Genomic DNA, 26,926 nt, shown 5'->3' with positions numbered 1-26,926 from the left:
ATAGTAATCCTTCATGACTGAGACAATTTTTTATTTTTGTTCCCATACAGAGTGCCCCTTTTTGAGGAGCTGGATTTTCGCCACATTAAAAACCGGCCCTGTGTCTAACTCTGTGCTCGTTGAGAGGCAAGTAAATAGAAACCTTAGAATTTTTAATAAAATTCGCAAAATAAAATGAATCTTTTAGGCAGTATTTACAATATTGCTCTTATGTTAGCTGCATGTAGGATCCATTTGGCAACCTTGTGTTGTGATGATCTTACCATAGAGGGAATGAGCCTTAAAAGGATATCTACTTTATGATTTTGGGGTTTTAATTTCAGTGGCTATATCAGAAGAGAGTACACTACTTTTTACCCACTTAACCAATTTTTTCTAGAAGTTAGATTCGAAATAAACTGTTGCATCATTAGTGTTGACAGGGTCCTATTTGACATCATTTAGTCAAATGAAGAAAGATTTAAAGTTGTGATTTTTTTAAAATGAGGGCTCATTGTTCATATTACTTGTATTGATCGGACTATTGTTCTCATCTTGAGTGTTATTTGTGCAACGGCTAATCCACCCGAAATGTTGCACAAATAACATTCAAGATGAGAATAAAAGCCCAAGCAACACAAGTAATATGAAAAAGATTTAGTTTAAATTAATCTTTCTTAACAAGTCAGATCAGCCATGAAGTCTATGCAATCAGCATTGTTTCTGTAAAAATAATTGTGCTAGATATAATTACAATTAAACAGACGAAATGAAAAAGAAAATCAACTCAAACCTTTATTAAAATAACATCAGATTTCAGTCATTTATTGATGCTAAGTTACTTTTTATATAAAAAAAAAAAAACAGTAATTAAGTGTATTCTTTGTGTTGGAGGAGTTCAATTAATAATATTGGGGGTGGAGGCAGACAAAAAAATCAGAAATCAGAGACAGATTAAATTTTGAATTGAGGTTTGCAAAGAACACATACAGGAAAATTAATCAAATGACTAGTCAGAATCAAATATTGATTTGTCAAATGCATTATTATTTAGGTTTAATTTTGAAACTTTGGCTGATATTTATAGATAGTCGTGAACGTTTTTTTTTTTTTTCAGTCTTTAAAACTATATGGAAGAGACATAAGAAAATAACTATATGACAAAGAGACAAGAAATAAAAACACACACACTTTTAGTCATAAGTCCTTTTTAGTCCCAATTACCTTTTGAAATTATTTTCTTTTCTCCAGCTTTTCTGTTCATCTGCTTTCATCACCCGAAGATGATTCAATGAAGAATTAAAAACGTTCACGGTACACAAGGAATATGCATGAATTTATTTTGATTTTAACTCAGAAAAGATCATTAAAAAAATTTTTTTTAAATAAAAAAAATATACAATTAAGTCAATGAATTCTGTTATTTTTAACAAAGTTTAATTAAATGATGCGAATACTATTCGCTTGTTTGTTTCAGTGCACACTAGATGACGTCATCCATTAAAACAGAGGTGGGAATAACCGTACACAGTGAAGGACGTCACAAAATGATGATGTTATCTGTCAAACTATAGAACTAAGAATAGAGAAGGTGGGAAGAGATACTTTATGACGTCATCCTTTTCTGACACCCAAGCTTACTGGTTTTATCTAGAGGATTCATGACCCGAACGTCCAGACCTCCAAGGGTCTCTATTATATCTTTACTATTATATAAAAAAAAACTTTTTCTGTGTGCGCGTGTTTGTGTGTGTAAGTCTGTTTCCTATGGACTCCAAAATGGCTGATCTGATTTTTTTTTTTAAATTTTACCCGAATGTATGTGATGCCTGGTAGTGTCCGTATGTAGACTTTGTATTGAAATGTGTTCGATAAGTACTGAAAATCGATAATTGATTCAAGTGAATATGTAAAAATAATTTCATAAAATCAACAGTTTAATTTTTCTGTTTAGAGCACAATTTAACCATGATACTTGACTTTTGCATTTTAAACTTCTAAACTAAAGTGAAGACATTATTTACAGATAATTTTATAAAATCAACAGTAGATCCTCTTCAGTGTAATATAAACTACAATGTATTGCGGACTAAGTCACTGCAGGGAGACATGTGAAGTTTCCTTTCTGTGCACTGCGATGGGTCCCCAACTAGAGCAGGCAATCAATCGATTTGATTGAAAAATAAACAATGTCACTGATTTTATCTGTAAATGATAGCTTCACTTTAAACGTAAAATGCTAAAGTCAAGTAGCATGCTTCAATTGTGCTCCAAACAGAAACATTTATTTCGAACATGCCTCTATCATGTCAAAGTACCTACTATTAATTTTAAGGCCAGGCCTTTCGGCTTGTATGATAATAAAACTTCTCAAATGCACTTGTGATGTTAGACTGTGTAAAGTGTTCACTTTGGTCAAAATTGCCTGTTCGTTCTTTTATCAGATTATTTCGATTATCGGTTTTCGATACTTTTATCAAAGACATTCATTATACAAAACCTATCTATGAAGGTAAAGCACATAAAGTGCCTTCGAGTAAAATTTCATAAAAATCGGCCATGCCGTTTTCCAGTCCATAGGGAACTTTCTCACACACACACACACACACACACACACACACACACACACACACACACACACACACACACACACACAGAGAGACAAACAGACAGACAGACAGACAGACAGACTTCTTTTTATATATATATATATATATATATATATAGTGTGTGTGTGTATTATACAAACATTATTGGTTACATATGTGCATACATGTTTCAGTGGAATCCCAATTCAAAGATGACACTTCATCAGACCAAAAAGAATCGATTCTTTTTGGTCTGATGAAGTGTCATCTTTGAATTGGGATTCCACTGAAATATGTATGCACATATGTAACCAATAATGTTTGTATAATAAATACACTATATATCAGCTCTATCCTGTATTGAGCACTCTTTAATAATCACGTGTATTTCATTGGATTTACATCTAGGAAACCAATCGATACAACCATTATATATATATATATATATATATATATATATATATATATATATATATATATATATATATATATATTTATTTAAATAAGGGAGTAGTCACCAACAATGTGTATTTTTTAACATTATTTTATTATTCCGTGTCTTGGTTTTTCATTGAGAATTATGTTTGGATCATTGTACCTATTTACTATGCCTCCCCACGGGACAGAGTTAGACACCAGGGTCGTTTTTTAACGTGGAGAAAAGGTACAAAAATAAAAATTGTCTCAGCCGTGAAGGATTTCTCCTCCAACGAAAGAGAACAAGAAATAGAAGTGCAGCATCTGAAGAACAGATACTACACTTTGATCTTGTCCCGAAAGCCAAGGTTGGATCATTGTAATCAAACATAATTCTCAATGAAAAACCAAGACACGGAATAATAAAATAATGTTTAAAAATACACATTGTTGGTGACTACTCCCTTATTTAAATATACATCTTTCTTTCGTTGGAATTTCTTAACCCATTTTATTTATATATATATATATATATATATATATATATATATATATATATATATATATATATATATATATATAATTTAATTTAATTTAAACTTGAAATGGAGTTATTGATTAAATAAATTCCCAAAGATATCTACTAAATGGCTAAATTAATTAAACGATAAAGAATAATCTCGGATTACGACTGACACCATTTTTGTTGGATTCCAATCCACCTACCTTAGCAAAAAAGAAAGATTGGTGTAAGTATTTCAGCTTCCACCTACCAGATGACACTTTTTTTCTCAGCATCATTTACCATTAATCCTAGCGAATGGTAGCATCTCGTTTCTGTTTTCTTCTGAGAAGTTTTCTAATGTTTACCTGAAATCTTCCTGACACATAAAATAATGAGAGCAGCCAAAAAAGAAAAAAAAAAGAAAAAAAAAGAAAAGAAAAAAAATCAAGCTATGACAAAACAGACTAAGTTCACCTGCAATAGATAGTTTCTTGGAATCTAACAATAACAACAAAGAAGAAAAAATAAAAAAGGAAATAACGGATTGTTTGGTGCTTATGCAGAGAATGACCCATTTTTTTCGTGGATGTTGTGTCGGCATATTCCGGCTGTTTGCGTAAACCGCCAGAATATGATAAAACAAACACTCAGCCGATGTAGCAGCAGGACCGGCTTTAGGTAATTGGAGGCCCCAGGCGAAGTGAATTTGGTAGCCCCAAATGAAATAAAAATAAAAAATAAATACCGAAAAAAATAAAATTACGCAATTTATTAAAAAAAAACTACCTGTATTTCCTGTATTTATATCTAAATCAATAGATAACTGAAATTTATACAAACATATTTGTGTAAATGTCATAAACTTTCAACAAAACTCAACTTTTCGTGCTTCAACAGGAGCAAAGTCTCGAATAAATTGTGAATCATCCAGAGACCCAGAGACTGGACGATATCTTGTTCGATAGATATCGTTGCCAGACTGTTCAGGCGTTCTTGTATCATTGTCATTCTCAAATAGTTTTTTTTTTTTTTTTTTAAATTAATTTCCACTTGGAAAAACTTCTTTTCCCCGATGCAACAGTAATCGGAATTGTTAATGCTATAAGAAGGGCTATAGCGACATTTGGAACACATTTAGAGCGACATGATAGGAATTTCTAAAAATAGTAACATGCCACTGCGGATCGATGAGTAATTTCTCTAGTGAATTCTACCTATACTCTATGATTTTTATTTTTTTATTTATTTTTCTTCCTTTGAAGATTGTAACGCTGGGTATGGGGCGACCAAACCAGCTGCCAACATTGTCCTGCTTTTTTTTTTTTTTTAAACCACCCGAGAGCTCTTTTTAGTATCCTCGTTGTTCCCTTAAGTGCAATTGTCTGGATCTCTTTTGCACTTTTTTCACCAGGAATATTAGTTAGATATACAAGTAAATATGCGTTGATATCACACGCCTACATTAATATGCCTATATTTTGTTTTATGCATAATTAGCATTATGTATATACATTTTTTTCTTATGATTCCTGTGCAAGGCCCCCACCAATCAGGAGCCCTATGTGGCTGTCGAGTTTGCCTATGCCTAGCAGACGACAGTTATTAAATTGGAAGAAAATATTAGTTTTAATTGTACAATCGTATCTTCGATGAAATTACTATACGATAAATGTTTCCTATCATGATGTTTTCTTCCTTTTCTTTTTTTTTTCTAGCATTTTAAAATTTGATCAGTGCTTGACATATTCTGGTGGATTACGTTAGCTGCCGAAATATGCTGACCTAACATCCACGAAGGACCGGGTCATTCTCTGCATAAATGCTGATTCTTTAATTATAGTAATTTTCAATGAAATTTTACATCCGAATTCAATGAGATATTTTATTGAAAACTAGAAGGGTTACTCGGCGTTGCTTGTGTATTATGTATTCTAGCAAGAAATATGTTACTCCCGGATGTATATTTTTTGCTATATATATGACGAACGAACATTCATTACAAAGTAGGAGGCAATGCCTGGAAAGATGGCATAATGATAATAAAGCAGATACTACACTATTACTTTACCTTCTCCAAAAGAAGAAGGTAATCCTTGGGAAGAAAGTATAATGACTACAGAACAGATACTACACTACCCCCACCAAAAAAAAAAGAATGGAGTAATGTCTGGAAAGATGGTATCATGACAATAGAACAAATACTATACTACTCCCACTTGAATTGTTCAGACAAACAGATACCAAATCTCCATTAGTAATCGATAACAAAAATGTAAATTTATACATGATGACCTTCCCCTAATAACCCCCAAAAAGAAATTCTACTTTTTAAGCGATTGCATGTAAAACCTGAAAAACTTGGTGGCAAAAAGAAACATTATTTTAAAATGTAGAGTGAGCGATCAATTTTGTATATATACTTAACATAAAATGATTACCCATTTCTGGACCCAAAGTTTTTAATTAGACAATATTTTAAGGCGGTATATCAAAAGGAATGCCCAATGTAATCAAAGTATCCAACACATATGCATGACAAATTTCAAAGGTTCACGATTTATAAGAAATAGCTTGAAACATTTGCGAGTAAAAGCAAAAATAATTAACCCTAAGTCCAGATGCTAACCCACCCATTTTTTTTTTTTAAACTAAAATTTAACTAAAACCAGAAAATGAGTATATATCGTCCAAACACTATCTGGTCAGAAAGTGGGTATTCATTTTACATTAAATTTATATGCTCAACTGATCCTCCCAGCAAAATGTCTAAAATATTCTATTATTTTTTTTAAATGTTTATCACCAAGTTTTTCAGTCTAAGTTAAACGACGTAGAACATGGTCAATATCAGAGAGGTGATAATTTAAGAATACTGGGCACTGTGTGTGAGAGGATGACAGCATCTCCGAGCAAAAAAACTACAAAAAAAAAAAAGGTGTAAAACTAACATTAATTCTTGTGCTAATTGTCGGTGGCCCTAAAGTTAGACGCTAACCTATGAAGTCAATGGTGTTTTTGTGATTGGGTTCTAATCTCCAGACCAGCAGTAATTATCACTTCCTACACTTATGATTATGAAAGCATGAAACACTAGTGCCTGTATGTATAAAAAATAATTGTCAATATTTATTTTTAAAAACTGTTATTTACATATTTATACGAAAGGTGTTCCAAAAGTAATGCCTCTTATATTTTTTATTCCGCACGAATGGATCAAAGGGATTGCAAATTGCAATGTTAAGATGATTGAACTTTTGCATTCATAACCTGAAAGTTGCATCTCTTTGTTACAAATATTGACAGTGTAAAACTTTGAGGAAGCAACCCCTGTCATGGACGCTATGGGATGACTCAATAGAGTTTTCATTCTTGCACACGATTGACTACATCAGTCACTGTGCAAACAAGGGTATTGTATTTAATCCAGGCAAGTTTCACTATGCAGAAATGAAAGCGGAGTTTGCAGAATTTCTGGCTACTGTAAACGGTATTAAAACAACAACAAGAATGACAGAAGCCATCCTTCACTTCCCTACTCCCACGAATATCACTGGGGTTAGGTCCTGGTTTGAACTCGCAAATCAGGTGTTGTATGCATTTTCACAGGCAGAAGCTATGGTCCCCTTCTGGAAACTATTGAGGACAAAGAAGAGAAAGTTCTATTGGAATGAAACAGTTGAGTGCCTATTCCAAGAATCAAAGAGAGTAATAATGAAAAGGATTAAGACAGTTATCAAAACGTTCAAAATGAACAGAGTGACACGACAGGCGACAGATTACAGTACAACAGGAATATCGTACTTCCTATTTCAGAAACACTACAGATATGAGGATGAATTCAACATGAGTTGTGGGGATTGTCACTAGAAGCTTATTCTGGCTGGATCCCATTTTACAAATGACACAGAATCATGATATGCACCAGAGGAAGGAGAAGCTTTACTGAAATCCTGCCTAATGTTCATACTCGAATATCCGGATATGCTGATAACAGTGAATCCCCTGCCACGAATAAAAATATTTTCAAAACAGGCCCTGGAAAATATTAACCCCACGCCACCTGTTAGAAAAATATTCCGGATGAAACATCGTCCAGAACATCACATAAGTTTACTGGTACATGCAAAAAGGGATCGCAACAATTTGTTCCGTGGTCACGGAAGAGGGGGCATATACAGGTAAAAGAGTTATTTACTCTTGATAACAGGAAATCCCTGTGGAGTTATCTCCCATGATAACAGGAAGTAACCAGGGAGTGATCTCCCTTGATATCTATATATATGAGAGTGGCCATTTGCTTTTTGTGTGGATCTTAGTCTGAAGTAAATGATATAGTTATTGATAGTCTCCCTCAAAAGAAGGTCGTTGGTGAGATGATGACTCATCCCAGCATTGATGAGATCGAAAGAACATTAACAGAGATTAATAAAGGAAAAGCACCCGGACTTGATGGGACACCTGTTGAATTATTGCTATTTGGAGGTGATAGCGTTATCATCGCAGTCCATACACTCATTCTTGCTGTTTGGCATGGTAATGCTATCCCTCAAGATTTGATTGATGCAATATTGATCTCAATTTATAAAGTAAAATGGTCAAAATCTGAGTGTGGTGATTATAGAGGCATTAGCTTGCTTGAAGCAGTAGAAAAGGTTTTAGCAAAGATGTTGTTACATTGTTTGATGAAATGGATTTGTCTCTCTATTATCCCAGAGAATAAATGTGGTTTTAGATCTGGCCGCAGCACAATGGACATGATATTCTCTGCATGACAGCTAATGGACCAATGTATGGAGCAGCGAGTGCATTTGTTGATCTGACGAAATCTTCTGCAATGTTATGCACATGTTCTTTTATTTTCTCATAGGAGTTTATGTTACAGATCTATTTCGTGAGCAATCTTTAACAAACAATAAAAATATGTTATCACTGTATTTTTGAATGTAGCAAACTCTTCAGACAATTCTATTGGCGCTCCAAATAGAAACAAAAATGGAGAAAAATTAATAGACCATCGAATGTAATATCATAATATGGCTATGAATGGAACTAGTAAAAGAAAAATGAAAAGAAAAACTAAAATGGGAAAAAAACTACAGAAAGTAATAATGAGTGAGGGGCATCTAATTCAATAGAGCAAATACGAAGGAGAAAAAAAACAGACGAAGGAAACAGATTTGGTTTAATCCGCCATACAGTGACCACATCAAAAATAACATGCCGAAAGAATTATACCAAATTACTGATACCCCCCCCCAGAATGTATACTAAGCAAAATAATTAATAAAAATACTGTTAAACTTTCCTTTTCCACTTCATCTAACTTAATCAAAACTACAATAAATTCCAACAATGAAAAATTGAACAAAATCAGAAAGGATAGAGATAAGGAAAACCAGGAAGAATATAGTGAAAATAACTGCAATTGCAGGAACCCAGATGAATATCCACTTGAAGGGAAATGCCTAACTTCAGATATTGTATATAAATGTGAGGTTATAAATGAAAACAATAGTAAGGTATACTTGGGATCGATATATACCAATTCAAAGATATATTTCGTAACCACCTAACATCTTTCAAGTTAAAGATAAGTAATGAAACAAACAAAAATGAAATGAGAATGACAATACTAACCATAATAGTAGAAATAACAGAATGAATAATAAAATCCAAAAAAGTAAGAAGATAAGCAACACAACACTAGGCGAATGGAAATAAAACTGAATATAAATTAAAATGGTCCATCGTAGAGAGGGTTAGTAAGTATAAACCAAATACTTTGAAAAGATGTAACCTCTGTATCCTTGAGTCATATCACATATTAACGTCTAAGGAAGATTTATTAAATATGCACTTGGATGTAGTGCAGGGATGCCTGCATAAGAATAAATTCCTGCTATCCCGCATTAGACCAGACTAATTAAAAGAATAACAAAATTAGAAGATATATAAACGAATAAGTAAATAAATATACATAAAGGAGAAAAAAGTATAATAGAGTGATCTCCCCTGGATTAAATAACTAGAATATATACAACAAAACATAATGTTTACATACAGACAGATAAATAAATACATTCCAAAGATATTGTAGTTTTTTATACAGAGCAAAAATATATATATAGTAACATAAAAAGCAATCCACAAATTAGCCAGCAAATGTTAATATATGAGAAATAAGTAAGGGGAAGTAACTAATAATGTTTGTAAAGAGCCACACGTTGTATCTCAGTGGTTGTATTTTGAAATGTTGGAACAGTGCGTAGGTAATGCAGGAATAACGTCCAGGGTGTGAGTTCCATATATATTTATAAACAGACATTTCTTTCTCCAAATTTACAACATAGAAAGAAAGAAGAAAAGAAAAAAAACATACTGAGGATGGAGTGTAGCTCCGAAATATATTTATGTTATAATGTTATAAATTTCAAACAAGTTAAATATTTGTTTATTTTCCTAATATTACGTTGTGATTTGGCTTTTAATCGCACTTGATGCATATTTTATATATATATATATATATATATATATATATATATATATATATATATATATATAATTTTTAAAAATTAATAAAATCTGACGATATGAGATTAAAATGGGGGTGGAAAGACCTAGAGGCTCGACGTTTTGCCCGTATTATGCAGGCTTTCTCAAGAGAGATGGTCAATGACGGCAGGGTCGAATGTTTAGGGCTATATATACTAATAGGAGTCTTTATATAAATTAAACATTTATACACATATATATAGTTTATGATGATTGTAATATATATATATATATATATATATATATATATATATATATATATATATATATATATATATATATATATATAAAAGAAATTAAAAAGGGGGTATTTAGGGTTATCCTGTATCTAAAATGGTTTCATTAACAAGGATTTTTGACATATAGGAAGAAATATAGAAGAAACCTTTTTTTTTTTGCTTATTGGTATTAGTTTAGTGGAGTCGGAAAAGGCGAACATTTATATCAAGCAAAGGTTAGTGGTACAGAAAAGGTTAGTAAGTCTGTGGGGAGTCGTCTCGGTACGACATCCGGATAGCTCTCATTGAGCAGTCTATACTTGCTGATTATATGCCTAATGGACAAGTCCATCTTAGCGGTTTTAAGGGTGTGTATGTCCCCACAACAATTAGTAAATTGGGAAATGAGAGCAGATTCGACTAAACGACGTGTTGATTTATTGTGTATTTTACTTTAATTATGAGACTCTCCTAAAACACATAAAACGCATATTTGTACTCTTTCCAAAACATTGTCCTTGACAGATTGCAGAATCTCTGGATTGCGATTTAAGTCCCTTATTTTGTTCCTGATGTTTTCCTTCAATTCTTGCAGGGTTTGGGGTTTGTTAACATAGACTCTTTCTTTAAGATATATCCATAAGAAAAAGTCGCGCTAGTCAAATCTGGGAAACGTGATGGCCATTTGACATTGCCATAGCAAAAGATAATATGCGAAGCTGAAAATGGGTAACATTTAAAAGACATTATTTTCCATAAATAAAGATTGTTTGAATTTTGCATTTTTAAAAAGTTTCCCAATGTCTTAGTCAGATAGTGTTAAAATTACAGAAAGATATCATCAAAAATAAAGAATCTATTTAAGTTCAAAACCCGTCGGTGATTTTTGGACACCCTGTAGAAACATTTCTTTTATAAGTATATTTTGTTGAATAACATAAACGTTTCATGTCTACTAATTCTGGTTTGGATCCTTTCCATATTTCTAATTAATTTTCTTGCTTCTGGTAAATATTGGCTGATCAAGTCACGATATTTACTGTAGGATCAAGTATTTTCAAATCAGTCTGGATTCATGGTTTTATATATATATATATATATATATATATATATATATATATATATATATATATATATATATATATATATACTAGCAAAAGTACCCGTCGTTGACTGGGTTCAAAAACAGCCTACAGAAAATGGACTCTGATTTATGAAAGTATGATAGGTTATGAAAAGGAAGGGTTGTAAAGAGATAGCTTCGAATTTGGGGGTATCAAAACCAAAGCAAAATATGATGAAAGTAAAAATAAAATTTATTATACCAAAGCTGTTCACACTGAAACACTTATCACAATATTCTGTGGATCTATATTAAAAAACCTTGTTAAACTTTGTGACATATTTCCATTCTATGGAGGTCAGGCACGAACGAACACCACATAATTTTATTATACCATATTTCTTCAAACTGAAACATTATTATCAAAGTATACTTACGCAGATAGATATGAAAAGTCTTTATTAAAGTTTGTGCCTATTTCCATTCTATGGAGGCCAGACGCGAACGCAGACCCCACAATTTCATTATACCATCCCTATTTAAATTAAAACATACTTATCAAAGTATTATTATTATGTACATCTATATCAAAAACACTTGTAAACATTTTTTTTCATTTTTAAATTTTTTATTTATACCTTGTGAACCAGGCGCGTTGCAGACCCCACAATTTTAATGAATCATCATTCCTGTGTCTCAATACATCTTCTTTCATTATATGTGATCAGTTTTCTGTAATAGTCAACCATATAGGAGCCTATTTGTGACCAGGTATTTATTTGCTCCCCCACCGAGCAAATTAGGCACAAGGCCGATTTTTAATGTGAGGAGTGAAGGGGAAATGGGGACCAACTCCCCGGGGAGTAGGGGAGCTCGATAGTGACAATTGGTATGATGGGTTGCCTCTACATTGACCAAGGTCTTATATGTGGGGTTTCCCCCACATAGGGTCTTTGCTTGCAGTATCTGCCGGAACAGATACTACACTTTGATCTTGGCCCGAAGGCCACGAAGGTAGCCTAGTCGTGACCAAACACACACACACACACACACACACACACACACACACACACACACACACACACACACACACACGTTCAGCTTTATATTATATATATATATATATACATATATATATATATATATATATATATATACGCGCACACACACACTACACGCATATATATATATATATATATATATATATATATATATATATATATATATATATATATATATATATATATATATATATATATATATATATGTGTGTGTGTCATTATTTCATGTATTGGTTTGTATTATATAGTGGAGGATATACATATTGTCTCAGAACTTTATTGCTTATTTAGAATTTCTTATAAGAGTTCCTTTTATTTTAGTTGACATGGACGGCGCCTTTGTTACATTAAACGAACATAGCTTAGTCTTAGAGGCATGGATATCGTTAACAGCGGTCGTAGTCGACATTAAAATCGTGATCAATTCGCTACTGTTCAAGAAAGAAAGTTTTGCGAACACACGAACGCACACTCTTACTTTTATTTATATAGAAGAAAAAAAAAGTGTCAAGTGATTAAAGTCGTAGTTTTTTTTTTTTTTTGTTTTTGTTTCCTTGAATTTTAATTGTCAGTCGAGTTTCATCCGTGATTCTCTTCAGGCACCCGTCCCTTGCTGAACCACTCACCAGTAGTAGTACCAACCGGTGCAGTTTGGAAGGGAAGAAAGCTCATTATACTTGCGCGGCTATTTTCGTTACCTGAGAAAGAAACCTGTAACCTAACGACAGGTCACTCATTTCTGCACTTAACGACTGACTCGACACTTTTGGAGTAATGATCAAACTGACGCCAAGGTGTTATGGGAAATATACACGGAGGATACCGTGCGTGTGTGAGTGTTTGTCTTTCTAGTACTGCAAGAAGGATGACACACATTCTCGACAGGAAGCGAACAAATTAGGCACAAGGCCAATAAATTTAAGAGAGTAGGGGGTATCGAAGATTGTGCTGGTCTGTAATCCTTTCTTAAATTATTTATCTCCCTCCCACGACGGAATGTGTCGGAATGTGGGATTTGAAAAGCCAGCGTCCTAAAGAAAAGCACTTTAACCTGCAAAAAATGTCTGGACAGCCCCGTCGGCATTCCCTGGTAATGATGTCCTAGGCGATCAAGAATGTATTAACCCTTTCTTGAAAGGGAGAAAGCGAAGCAGGGAACAAATCATTTCAATAATGAGCTAGGCCAGCCATTCTCAATCGTTGACCCCTCGGCTTTATGTATTTCTTCATTTATCCCCCACTCCCACGCAAAAAAAACTCATAGACATCATAAAATAACAGAAAAAGAAGCTCAAAAAGAACCTTTTCATTGTTTAGAACTTTAGGTTTTGCATAAAAATAGTATGATACATAAAAATAGTATGATACATTTATATATATATAACAAAAACATAAAAATTGTATGATACATAAAAATAGTATGATACATAAAAATAGTATGATACATTTATATATATATAACAAACACATAAAAATTGTATGATACATAAAAATAGTATGATACATAAAAATAGTATGATACATTTATATATATATAACAAAAACATAAAAATAGTATGATACATAAAAATAGTATGATACATTTATATATATATAACAAAAACATAAAAATTGTATGATACATAAAAATAGTATGATACATAAAAATAGTATGATACATTTATATATATATAACAAAAACATAAAAATAGTATGATACATAAAAATAGTATGATACATTTATATATATATAACAAAAACATAAAAATAGTATGATACATAGAAATAGTATGATACATTTATATATATATAACAAACACATAAAAATTGTATGATACATAAAAATAGTATGATACATAAAAATAGTATGATACATTTATATATATATAACAAAAACATAAAAATAGTATGATACATAAAAATAGTATGATACATTTATATATATATAACAAAAACATAAAAATAGTATGATACATAAAAATAGTATGATACATTTATATATATATAACAAAAACAAATTAAACCTTTTTTTCTAAATAGAAAATTATGAAGTTAATTTGTATTACTTTTCTTAGACATACCACAATCTGAAAAGAAATATTTTTTTAAAACTAGTCTGGTTGCCCGGCATTGCCCAGGTGTTTGAAGGTGTGTGTTAAGCAAAAAAAAAAAGTTGTAGTAGGAAGGCAGGCTCAACCTCATACTGTGAAAGAGGAAAAGAATGTGGAGTGAAAAAAAAAGTGACGTCTTTGCTGCTGCGCCCATCGCCAAATCAGAAGTGGCGAAGGTTTAAATTAAGACTAGTCAATCGAAAAGAGAGGATGAGTTTTGAAAATATCGGCGAAAAAAGTGACCCCTCCCTGTAGAAAAGTGCCCAGTTGAGAGTGAAGGAATTAATGTTTTTAGCCAGTTTTTCAATATTTGTCGTCCGAAGAGTCGGGCTTCAAAACGATACTGATCTCGTGAAAATCCATCGCCTCTATTGAAAGTTTTAGGCATACATACATACATACATACATACATACATACATACATACATACATTTAAACAGACAGGTGAGATTTATATTAATAGAAAATTATCAGGCACCTCAATTATTTACCCACGACTATATACTTTTTTTCGACCCCCTAGGAGTAAATTTACCCCTGCTTGAGAATCTCTGACCTAGATTCTTTTGGCTTTGGTGCCGAGGGAAAAGTCCCGGCCTCTCTTAAACTAAACACTTTTGCCATAATACCGTATTTATTTTATGGGATTGACTACTTAAAATATCCCCAGCGTTTGATGGATTTTATTTACAAGCAGAATACGTACAGATGTATGTATGATAGAGAGTTAGCCGATTAAAAAGATTCTTTAAAACAAAAAAGATAAAGCAGCCAAATGAGATAAAGGGTAGGTTCGTAAGCCCCCCCCCCCCGCCCTCAACCTTTGCTAATTGTACACCTTTCATTGTTTTCTGGTTTGTTGGTGTCGGAAACAAGCAGATCAATCTCTAAATAGGAATAGCGTTTTAATTGGGGGAGGGGGGATAAAAGCGATGAATAAACGCGATTTTAGCAAGGAGCAGAAAATTTATTCAAAAACTCTACAATGAAAGTAGACAATATCCTGGTAGCTATAGATCTCTACAGTGAAGTGATTGTGTTGGTAATTGGACGGGTCGGTGGGAGGAGGAGAGGATTCGTTTAAGGGTCACAAACGCAGTAGTTCGTTGGAGCATATTCAGTAGAACTACTTGTAAAACGAGCCAGGGATGCTAGAGACTGAAGCTTGGTAAACAGTGTGGAACATATTACGTTTTATAACTATTTGCAAATATAAGCGACCATTGGATGCAAATCTATTATTATACAAAATGTGAGTTGCAGACCGTTTGTTACCCTAAAGCTTATATATATATATATATATATATATATATATATATATATATATATATATATATATATATATATATATATACTGGTGATATGTCCGGCTTACATATCAGAGCCCCAGAATGACTTATATTTAGTGGGAATAAGGCAGACCCCTGGAAAATATTTCATAAACGATAGTCCAACTCTTTATTGACAGGTCTGGACCATTAAACCATGAGAAATTCATGTTGCTATACTTGAGAACTGCCTGGGTGATGACGCCATGGAAACACCACTAGGGCATGCAGTTTAACACCCCGGAGACTGAGCGCACTGTGGAGGATATACTATGAGCAATGGAGGAGTATTCTGTCGGAATTCTTAGCGAAACTTATGAGAGATTTGCATGCCGTTAGAGGAAACAGGAGAGGTCTTTGACAAGTTCTCTACAATGATCTAAGAGTACTTTTGAAGGTGTGCAATTTCTGCATTCTATGCAGTGACTTACTTCTGTGAAATCAGATTGTAGAAGGTGTCCGTGACCAGTCAACCAAACAGGATCTGCTAAAAATACAAAACCTTACTCTACAGAAAAGTGTAGACATATGCAGAGCAGCTGAAATGGCCTCAACCCACAGTCAGGAAATGAGACTAGATACAGTCCAAGTGATGTGAGTACGTGAAACCAGTCTCCAAAAGAGAATGCTTATTTTGTGGCTACACACACACACCAAAATGCAGCAGATGCCCAGTCCATAGCAAACTGTGCTATGCATGCAATGAGAAGGGACCACTTTGAGTCCAAGAGTTCTAACAAAGACAGAATGACATAAAAACAGATACAACACACATGAATAAAAGCAAGAAGCGTGTTGCACCTCCACCACAAGTACATCAACTAGACACATCATCATCAGAGGAGGAGGAGGATGAAGAATACACCCACTGGGTGAATGTGATAAAACCCCAAAAGACAAAACAGGCAAAAGAGGCCAAATGCCTTATGCTTCTGAATTAGAAAGAACTTGTTTTCCAGATTGACACAGAGTCATCTATTAATACTCTCCCTGAAAGTTTGCCAAGAAGATGAAACCCTATAAAGGGGTCTTATCAATGTGGAACAAATCTTTGATAAAACCACTTCATGTATGCGAAAGAAAAATAAAAAATGAAGATGACTGCCAACCACTGCTTGGCCTGCGGGCGAGTGTACAAATGAGCTTTGTGGAGATAAAACAGAAGAACTTCCACCGTGTCACAGCAGTCAACATAGAAAAGAACAATAAAGTGTTTGATGATCAACTCAGCAAACTGTCGGGTGTTTCCACTCTCCAGCTCAAGCCAGATGCATACCAGTTGTAATATCCAATCGGAGAATGCCTATAGCCATACATTCTGAACTGAAAAAGGAGTTAAGTCAACTAACCAAATTAGGAGTAATTAAACCAGTAGAAAAACCCACTCTGTGGGTTGGCCAACTTGTCATAACAAGAAAGAAGAATGGGGCAATGAGAATATGCCTGGATCTTAACGAGCTCAACAAAGCACTCATGTGAGAGCACTACAACATGCCAATTCTCGAAGATGTTCTTCATGACACGAGAGATACAAAAATATTCCCAAAAGTGGACCTCTCATCAGAATATTGGCATGTTGAGCTTGTTGATGCATTCAGTGACCTGAGCACCTTTCAGACATGCTTTGGTCAATACTGTTGGCATCGATTACCATTTGGCCTGAACTCCTCAGGACAGATATTCAAAAGAAAGCTGAATGAACAATTTCAAGACATTCAGGGAGTTGTCATTATTGTAGATGATCTGGTCATTTATGGTAAAGACTAAGGAGAACATAACTACTTCAGAAATGCCAAACAATAGGAGTAAAACTTAATCCAGAAAAACTAGAGACCGGACTAAACACAATTACTTCCATGGGGCATCACATCACCAAAGATGGCATTGGAGCCGACCCAGAAAAAGTGAGGGCTATCACTGATATGCCAGCACCAGGAAAAATTGGAGCTCTCCGTAGATTTCTAGGCATGAAAAACTACATAGGGAAATTTATTCCAAATCTTGCAACAATGATAAAACTCCTCTAGAACCTGACCAAAAGATGTTTCATGGACATGGTCAGGTTCCCAAGCAGCTTTCAACGCTGTAAAAGAAACAATCACAAACTTACCTATCTTACGTACTATGACCCCCACAAGGAACTGACTCTGGAGAATGATGCATGTGAGTATGGGTTAGGGGCAGCACTAACATAGGTTGACAAACTAGTTGCATTTGCAAGTAGATCCCTATCAGATACCGAAAAAATTGAGAAGGAGATGTTGGCAGTTGTATATGGTCTAAAAATATTTCACTACTATACCCATGGAAGAGAAGTGATAGTTTTGACTGACCACGAGCCCTTTCTCTCAATCAACAAAAAGCTCCTATGAAAAGCACCAAAACGGCTACAACACCTCCAGTAATACAACTACACACTCCAATATGTCAGGGAAAGATATCCCATTGGCAGATATGCTGTCACGAGCACCAACAAGCAAGCCAGAGTTGGAAGAAATAACGTCAGTGAATAATCTGACAATGCAACCGATACAAGACCACAAGCTTGCAGAGATTTGCCAAAGGACAGTTGAGGACTTCAACATGAGATCACTGGCAGATGTAATCACTAAAGAGTGGCCGGATGATAAGGAAAGCCTACCCAATTCAATCAAACTGTTCTTCGATTACTCACTGTACAAGATGGACTAATACTGCGAGAACAGAGAATAGTCATACTGCATGCTATGCGGACTGAGATGAAACAAAAAGCCGGCCACCTAGTCATAAATACATGTCTGTGAAAAGTGAGGGACCTCATATTTTAGCCAGGAATGTCTAAAGAGATTAGACAATACATTGAAGCCTGTGGCACGTGTGCAACCTGCAGACTATCAGCCAACAGAAGCACAGATCATAGCACCAGTGCGGGAAAGACCTTGGCAACGAGTAGCATCAGACCTCCTATCATGGGGAGGGACAGCTATCTGATCACAGTGGACAGACAGCAATTTCTTTGAAATTGACAAACTGGATACACTCACATCAGAAACTATGATTGAATGCATGAAAGCATATTTCGCACACCATGGAATTCTAGAAGCACTGACATCTGACAATGGTCCTCAATTTTTGTCATACACGTTCAGAAAATTTGCAAGGAAATGGCTGTTCAAACACGAAACAATATCACCAGGCAACAGCCAAGCAAATGATGCTGCTGAAGCAGCAATAAAAATCACCAAACGCCTCTTCTGCAAATGCAGAGCATCATTCTTACGGCTGTTGAACCTACATAACGCGCCAACCAAAGAACTAAGCACCAGACCAGCACAAAAAATCTGTGCCAGGTGTTGAATTTAAACTTAAGCCCCTCTAACCACACTCAACTGATGAAGCATAGAAAAAAACAGAAGAAGAGGCTTAGACACCATGAGATGGGGAAAGAGCTGAAAGGCATCAATGTTGGTCACAATTTTGGAGTTCAGCCATCCGATCCCTACACAAGAGAGTGGAGGGAAGCAACAGTCCGAAAACGAATGACTGGCAGGTCCTATGAAGTAGAAGCAAGAGACACACAACTATATTGCCGAAACAGGCGATTCCTGCAGAAAACGCCTGAGTCAAAAATCTCCTTCACAGGACACTATCCATCTACACGTACAGCTGATGGTCACCCTCAGTCCCAAATACAGCCTGACAAACCCATACTACAAAGAGAAAGGATTCCACAGGAAAATGAGTTGGCCAAAGAAAGCATCTATGAAAGGAATGACAGCCAACAGCTGACTATGCATTCAAGATGGATTATTCGAAAATCAGCATGCTACAATGAATGAACAATCCACCCTCCCCCATATTACGATTCAAAACCTTGTCCCTACCTCCTTGCACTTCAGAAGAAAACAAAATTAACAGACACTCTCCCTGAACGAGGGGAGATGTTACATATACTCAAACCCTCACCACTGCTCTCCCTAGCCCTCTCCCTTTTTTGCATAACTCTCCTATAAAAAGTGGAGGACTTCTCATTGTAAGATGGCCAATCAATAAAGCTGCCGTTACACTTAGTCCTGCGTCGTCTTCATTCTGATACTAATCCATGAACATAAGAAAGACTTGCCAGTTAGGAACAGCAAAAGTGTTAAAGTACAGCTTGAACGTCTAAAGTCAAAGGAACTGACCTAGTATTCAAGAAAATATATCCAATTAAAAACATTGAAAAGTTGAGACTACTATGAAGAAAAAAAAACAAAAAAAAAAAAAAACAACAACTACTACTACTACTACAACAACAACAACGATAATAACAACAACAATAATAATAATTTTGATAACTATTACAAAAAAATATAATGCTGCATTATGTATTATATATACTATATGGTAATGCAAAAACCAAAAAAATCCAACTTCCTCCTCTCTTCCATGATTTTGCAAGTTACAACCCCTATTTATCAATTAATTAAAAGAATAAATGTACTTACACCTCCATATTTATTGAGCAAATATAGTGTAAATTTCACTCAATACAAAAATAAATCACCACTTCACTGGATGTCGAAAGTCTATTGACCAATGTACAGTTTATGAAGAAATCAACATTATAATTAACTAGTGGGACTTGTAGAAATTCCGCAGGGGACTGATTCATATGTAATATATTGATGTTGGCATTCTATAGATGTTCAGTGCAAATGGAGACGCTAGCAGGGACGCCCGGCATAGCCAGATCGTAAAATACGCTTAAATATGATACTTTAATTCTTGTAGATTTCGTATATATTATTATAGAATTAATGTTGTATCGATTTCTATATATTATAAAGTTGCGATTTCAAAATTTAAAAAAATATATCTATATGACTTGGGTTCATCAGCTTGAATCGAAACTGAATCTCAAACTTATATATATATATATATATATATATATATATATATATATATATATATATATGTATATATATATATATATATATATATAGACATCCACATACAGTACTGTTTCGCTGTCTCACAGCTCATCAGTGTGGCTAGATAAGCAACTACCTCAAGCCAGGATTGAAACCCGACCGTCTGCACAACAGTCAAGGCTCCTAACCATTGCGCTATTGACGGCTGCTGAGCGAGTAGTGAGTTTAACGATGTTTTGACATTGTCCGAAATACTTCTGCTCGATTTGTTTTACACAAAGAGTGTCGCTTATTTGCTAATGGTAATTCGTGTATCACTTCTCGATATGCTCAACTCAAGATGAGGAGCATAACTAGCTGTGCCCGGCCACGTGTTGCTGTGGCTCAATTTGTTAAAATGAAAAACCTCCCTCAAGAAAAATTGCATTTTGTATTGTTTATTTATTTTATTATTTTTTGCAATTTTTTTTATCAATAAAAGTTGTTCCCCCCCCAAAAAAAAAGATTAATTTTTTACCATAAATTGTAAGATGAAAGTTATTTTTTTTCAGGAAAACTTGCACTTTTTTTAAAAGAAATTTGACAGTAAACGTTTCTTTTTGAAAACGGAATTTTTATTATAAAAAAAATGCTTTATATGAACACTGTAAATAGTGAGGTGAAAGTAGGGAAAAGTTTGATTTTCTTTTTCAAGAGAATGTCAAATTATTTTTTTGTTAAGAAAATAAACAGAAAAAAATACTCCCATCATTAATTAATTATGCAAAAAAATAAAATGTTGATTTAGTGTTTCAACATTTGAACAACACTTGGTTGAATCCGGTGATTGCCGATCGAACCCTAACCATAATTGGAATCTGGGGTGGGGGGTCAAATTCTTCATAAGTACCATTCTTTTTAATTTCCTCTTTTGTTCAATTTTTTGAGTGGGCTATCAGCGATTGCAAACTAACAAATTTAACCAAAATGCAAATTCAACAATTAAATAATTTTAAAAAGTGCCAAACTTCTAATATAAATCCTAGTAAATCAATCCCCCTTATTGGAAACACTCAAGGGAAGGACGAAACCAAATCATTGCCAGTATATTTGGGAGAGGTTCTATTTTTTTCATTTTTTTCCAATATTTTAAGCAGATTTGACACTCAGCTACCAGATTTTTATGAGTCGCTCGGTTTTTAATATAATGTAACGTACGATAAAACTTGCTGAGTATGCGCTGTTTTACAGCTGTTGTAAAAATGGAACGGAAACTTAAATTTCGCTCTGTTTTAATCTTTTTTTAATTGTGCCCTCCCCACAAACGAATATAATCAAAAGAATAACATTCAACAATTGTACTTTATATATATAAAACACAAAATATTTTTAAAAAAGTTATTAACGAAAGGGAAATAATTCCATTTTTAACCGAAAAAAGTCAGTTTGGCATATCTTTTTGTTATTTTTAAATAAGCCCAACTTATCGTTCACATTGGAAATGTCGACATTTATAGGTTGTCGGGTACGTTTACAACGAATAAACACTCCAATCTACCCATGTTAACAACGGCTCTTGGAATAGACACCTCCAACATCCCCATGTTAAGAACGGCTTTCGGAATAGACACCCCTAATCTTGTCAGCATACCCGAAAACCTATAAAAGTTGACATGTTGAATGTGAACGATGAGTTGAACGTAATGTATAAATGTACTAAATTTAAAAGGGAACGAAATATAAATTTCCGTTCCATTTTTATAACAACCGTAAAGCAGAGTACTCTATGCAAATTTTACCTAACTTAGTGCATTAATGTTATTTTTTTGGTAAATATAGGGATATGTTACAGCAGAACACTAATTTGTTTTTTTAGGGGTAATCGAGGTCGCTCACAACGAATCTGATAATCAAACCCGGGGTAAATTTACCGTTTGCATGGTATTAACCCCTGAACCCACAAACTACTTTCCGCCATTTTACAGCTTCCATTTACGCTATGCGCGAGCGCACGGTAACATAAACAACGGCTGTTGAATGTGCTTTTACGTATAAAACTGCCTTTTCACATGGCATACGAATGTTTTGTGGAACATTTAAAATTATATGAAAAAGAAGAAAAGCACTCCAAGTGTTGGGGGGGAGGATACGTCAGAAACATTTTTTTCTCATTGGGGGACAATTTAAAATTCGAAGGAAAAGTTGTCCAAAACAAAATTTAAAAAAAATAGATTACAGTACTTTGGGGAGGGGGATTTTTTTTTTTTGTCTTACATAGTTTTAATGCATTTCAAACAAAGTTTTCAGGAGTGGTTTACAAAAACATAAGCACCAGCGTAAATGGAAGCTGTAAAATGTCGGAAAGTAGTTCGTGGGTTCAGGGGTTAATACCGTGCAAACGGTAAATTTGCCCCAGGTTTGAATTATCAGATTCGTTATCAGCGACCTCGATTACCCCTAAAAAAACAAATAAAAGTGGTCGGTATCCCTATATTTACCTTTTTTTTTTAAGTAAAAATAATATTTAGGTTTGAATATAAATTCCTAAACTCATTTCACACTAAATAATTTAGGTGACTGAAATAGGAATCTAATTGAATCTTTAATTTCCTGAATAGTAAAAAGATGATCCACAATGATCGATTTCATGCTAATATCCATTTTTTAGGTACGGGCAAAATAAACAAAGAATAGGAGGATCTAGTTTTGAAAGCCGATTTATCATAACTTTTTTGTAGGTTTCCGACAAATGCTTAATTCAATGATAATATCAGTAGTTCGAGAAATTCATTTTTCTTCGAGTTATATTGAATTCATTAATACGGACTTTAGGGGCCTTTTTTGTAATGTTACTGTAAAAATTATTATTTTTTATTATTGTTACAAATTATAATGCTTTATTTATATAAAAAAAGCTAAAATAAATTCTTGCGTTTTTTTATTTACTACTGAAAACCATAACTTTAGTAAAGGTATTTTTTGTTTAAACAAAATACTAAGATTTAAATAAAAAATAATTCCGCGATCATTATTGGATAAATAATGAAATTTTCATTAAAATTGGTTAATTTCCTAATTTTTGGTGTATTTTTAAGTAAAGGAGGGGTCAAAATGTTTATATATTTTGAGCGTCAGCATTTATTTTACCCGTAGGAAAACGACCACATGTAGTTAATTTAAATTAAATTTAAATCACATGGTTACATTATAAATAATCATGTGATTAAATCCATTTAAAATTTACCGATTAGAATCTGATATTTTAAAAAATTATTTCATACAACATGATAAGAATTTATTTACATTGTGAGACCACAGCTTGTCGTGGTGAGACCAAAAATTCCTTTAAGTGATGTCACGTGACGGCAGGTGGTGATAAATAAATATATCCCCAAATAAAAATAATGGCCCATCGGTACAAAGAAAACCACCTATTTATTAAAGAAAAATTAAGTATAATGTTATAATTAAAAAGAGATATATAAAAACATGCATGGGTACAGTAAACATATTATACCAAAATGTCGAAGCAATCGTTCTAGTGGTTATTTAGACTACTAATAACGAACGAACCAAGAATTACATTTTTATATATATATATATATATTATATATATATATATATATATATATATATATATATATATATATATATATATTTGGGCTGTGGAAATAATTATATATATATATATATGCATATATATATATATACACACACACACACGCATATATATATATATATATATATATATATATATATATATATATATATATATATATAACTACTTCATTTACTCACATAAAATTAATATACGAAAGTATAGATTTATGCGTAAACTTTAAGTATTTACTTCAAAAGTGCTCAATACGTAGGTAGAGCTAGTTAGTAATTTATAAAAAATATATGACGATTAAGCTACACTGAATATTCTGCGTTTCATCCACTATAGGATTCGTCAGGCTTATGCACGAATTCTGTGGTTGTTTCTTGTTTTTATATATGTTGAAGATTTTAGTTAGCCAATCAGCTTTCTGGTATCCACCGCGCCCCTTCCTATCAGCCAATGGGCATGCATTTTATCGAACAAAAGATCTGTTTTAGAACTAGGTTAGTGGTTTAAGGTAGACGTTTTCCTCCCTTTTTTTTCTTTTTTTTATATATATAAATATACATATGTGTACACACATACATGCACACATACATACATATATATATATATATATATATATATGTGTGTGTGTGTGTGTGATCGTTTATGTATATTCATGTTTATTTAACTTATTTTTTTTTTTTCTATTGTTTCTGTTAGTTTTAAAGCTATCTTGTATCGCTATCCTAGAGTAAGTTTTATTTTGTGAACACAGTTGTTTGCTATTTCTCGTCTACAGTTTAATAGATTTTGGGGTTCTTTACAGTACAGGATAGCAAATTTTTCATGGAGGCATAATTTACATGGGTCGTCTAAATGTCTGCATGTGGTAGCTTGTCTTATTATTTTCCATTCAACTACCGGCGAATGTCCGCTTTCTTTGAGTTCCCAGTATTTATTCACTAGTGTTGTTTTTATACAGTGTTTTTTATTGTTGAATGTACTTTTGTGGTCATAGTATCGGGTTTTGAAATCTAAGGAAGTCATGCCTACATAATATTTCTTGTTATTCGGGTTTTCTTTTGCAAATATTGTTGCTTGATAAACTACGCTTTTTGTTAGACATTTATTTTTAACTGGGCAAAGTGTGCGGTGTCTACAGTTGCATTTATCTTGTTCATTATTAGTATTTTTATTTATGGTATGGTTGTTCTTGTCCGGGGTTGGTTTGTTATTATTATTATTATTATTATTATTATTATTATTGTTATTATTGTTACTATTATTATTATTATTATTATTATTATTATTATTATTATTATTATTATTTCTGCTAGTGTTGGTTTTATTTTTGTCATGGTGTCGATATCAAATATAAGCAACAAAACACCAACAACTATAATAAAATTAAAAATAGAAGAAAAAGAACTATAATTTGGTATACGGCCCCATACAATCAAATGTTAAAAACAAAACTTGGCAAGAAATTTCTAGATCTTATTGAAAAACACTTTCCCGCAACCAACCCCTTACACAAAATCTTCAATAAAAATACCTTGAAGTTATCTTACAGTTGTTGCGAAAATTTAGAGATGATAATTAAAGCACATAATAACAAAATACTAAATGAAAACAATGTAAACAACAACAAAATAAATAATAAAAAAAGTAGACACCATGACAAAAATAAAACCAACACTAGCAGAAATAATAATAATAATAATAATAATAATAATAATAATAAAAAACCAACCCTGGACAAGAACAACCATACCATAAATAAAAATACTAATAATGAACAAGATAAATGCAACTGTAGACACCGCACACTTTGCCCAGTTAAAAATAAATGTCTAACAAAAAGCGTAGTTTATCAAGCAACAATATTTGCAAAAGAAAACCCGAATAACAAGAAATATTACGTAGGCATGACTTCCTTAGATTTCAAAACCCGATACTATGACCACAAAAGTACATTCAACAATAAAAAACACTGTATAAAAACAACACTAGCGAATAAATACTGGGAACTCAAAGAAAGCGGACATTTGCCGGTAGTCGAATGGAAAATAATAAGACACGCTACCACGTGCAGACATTTAGACGACCCATGTAAATTATGCCTCCATGAAAAATTTGCTATCCTGTACTGTAAAGAACCCCAAAATCTATTAAACTGTAGACGAGAAATAGCAAACAACTGTGTTCACAAAATAAAACTTACTCTAGGATAGCGATACAAAATAGCTTTAAAACTAACAAAAACAATAGAAAACAAACAAATAAATAAATAAAATAAGCATGAATATACATAAACGATCACACACACACATATATATATATATATATGTATGTATGTGTGCATGTATATGTGTACACATATGTATATTTATATATATAAAAAAAAAAGGGAGGAAAACGTCTACCTTAAACCACTAACCTAGTTCTAAAACAGATCCTTTGTTCGATAAAATGCATGCCCATTGGCTGATAGGAAGGGGCGCGGTGGATACCAGAAAGCTGATTAGCTAACTAAAATCTTCAACATATATAAAAACAAGAAACAACCACAGAATTCGTGCATAAGCCTGACGAATCCTATAGTGGATGAAACGCAGAATATTCAGTGTAGCTTAATCGCCATATATATTTTATAAATTACTAT

Source organism: Euprymna scolopes, chromosome 3, assembly GCF_053919585.1.
Source record: "Euprymna scolopes isolate OS-2025 chromosome 3, ASM5391958v1, whole genome shotgun sequence".
Classification (NCBI taxonomy): Eukaryota; Metazoa; Mollusca; class Cephalopoda; order Sepiida; family Sepiolidae; genus Euprymna; species Euprymna scolopes.
This window is presented reverse-complemented; position numbering follows the sequence as displayed.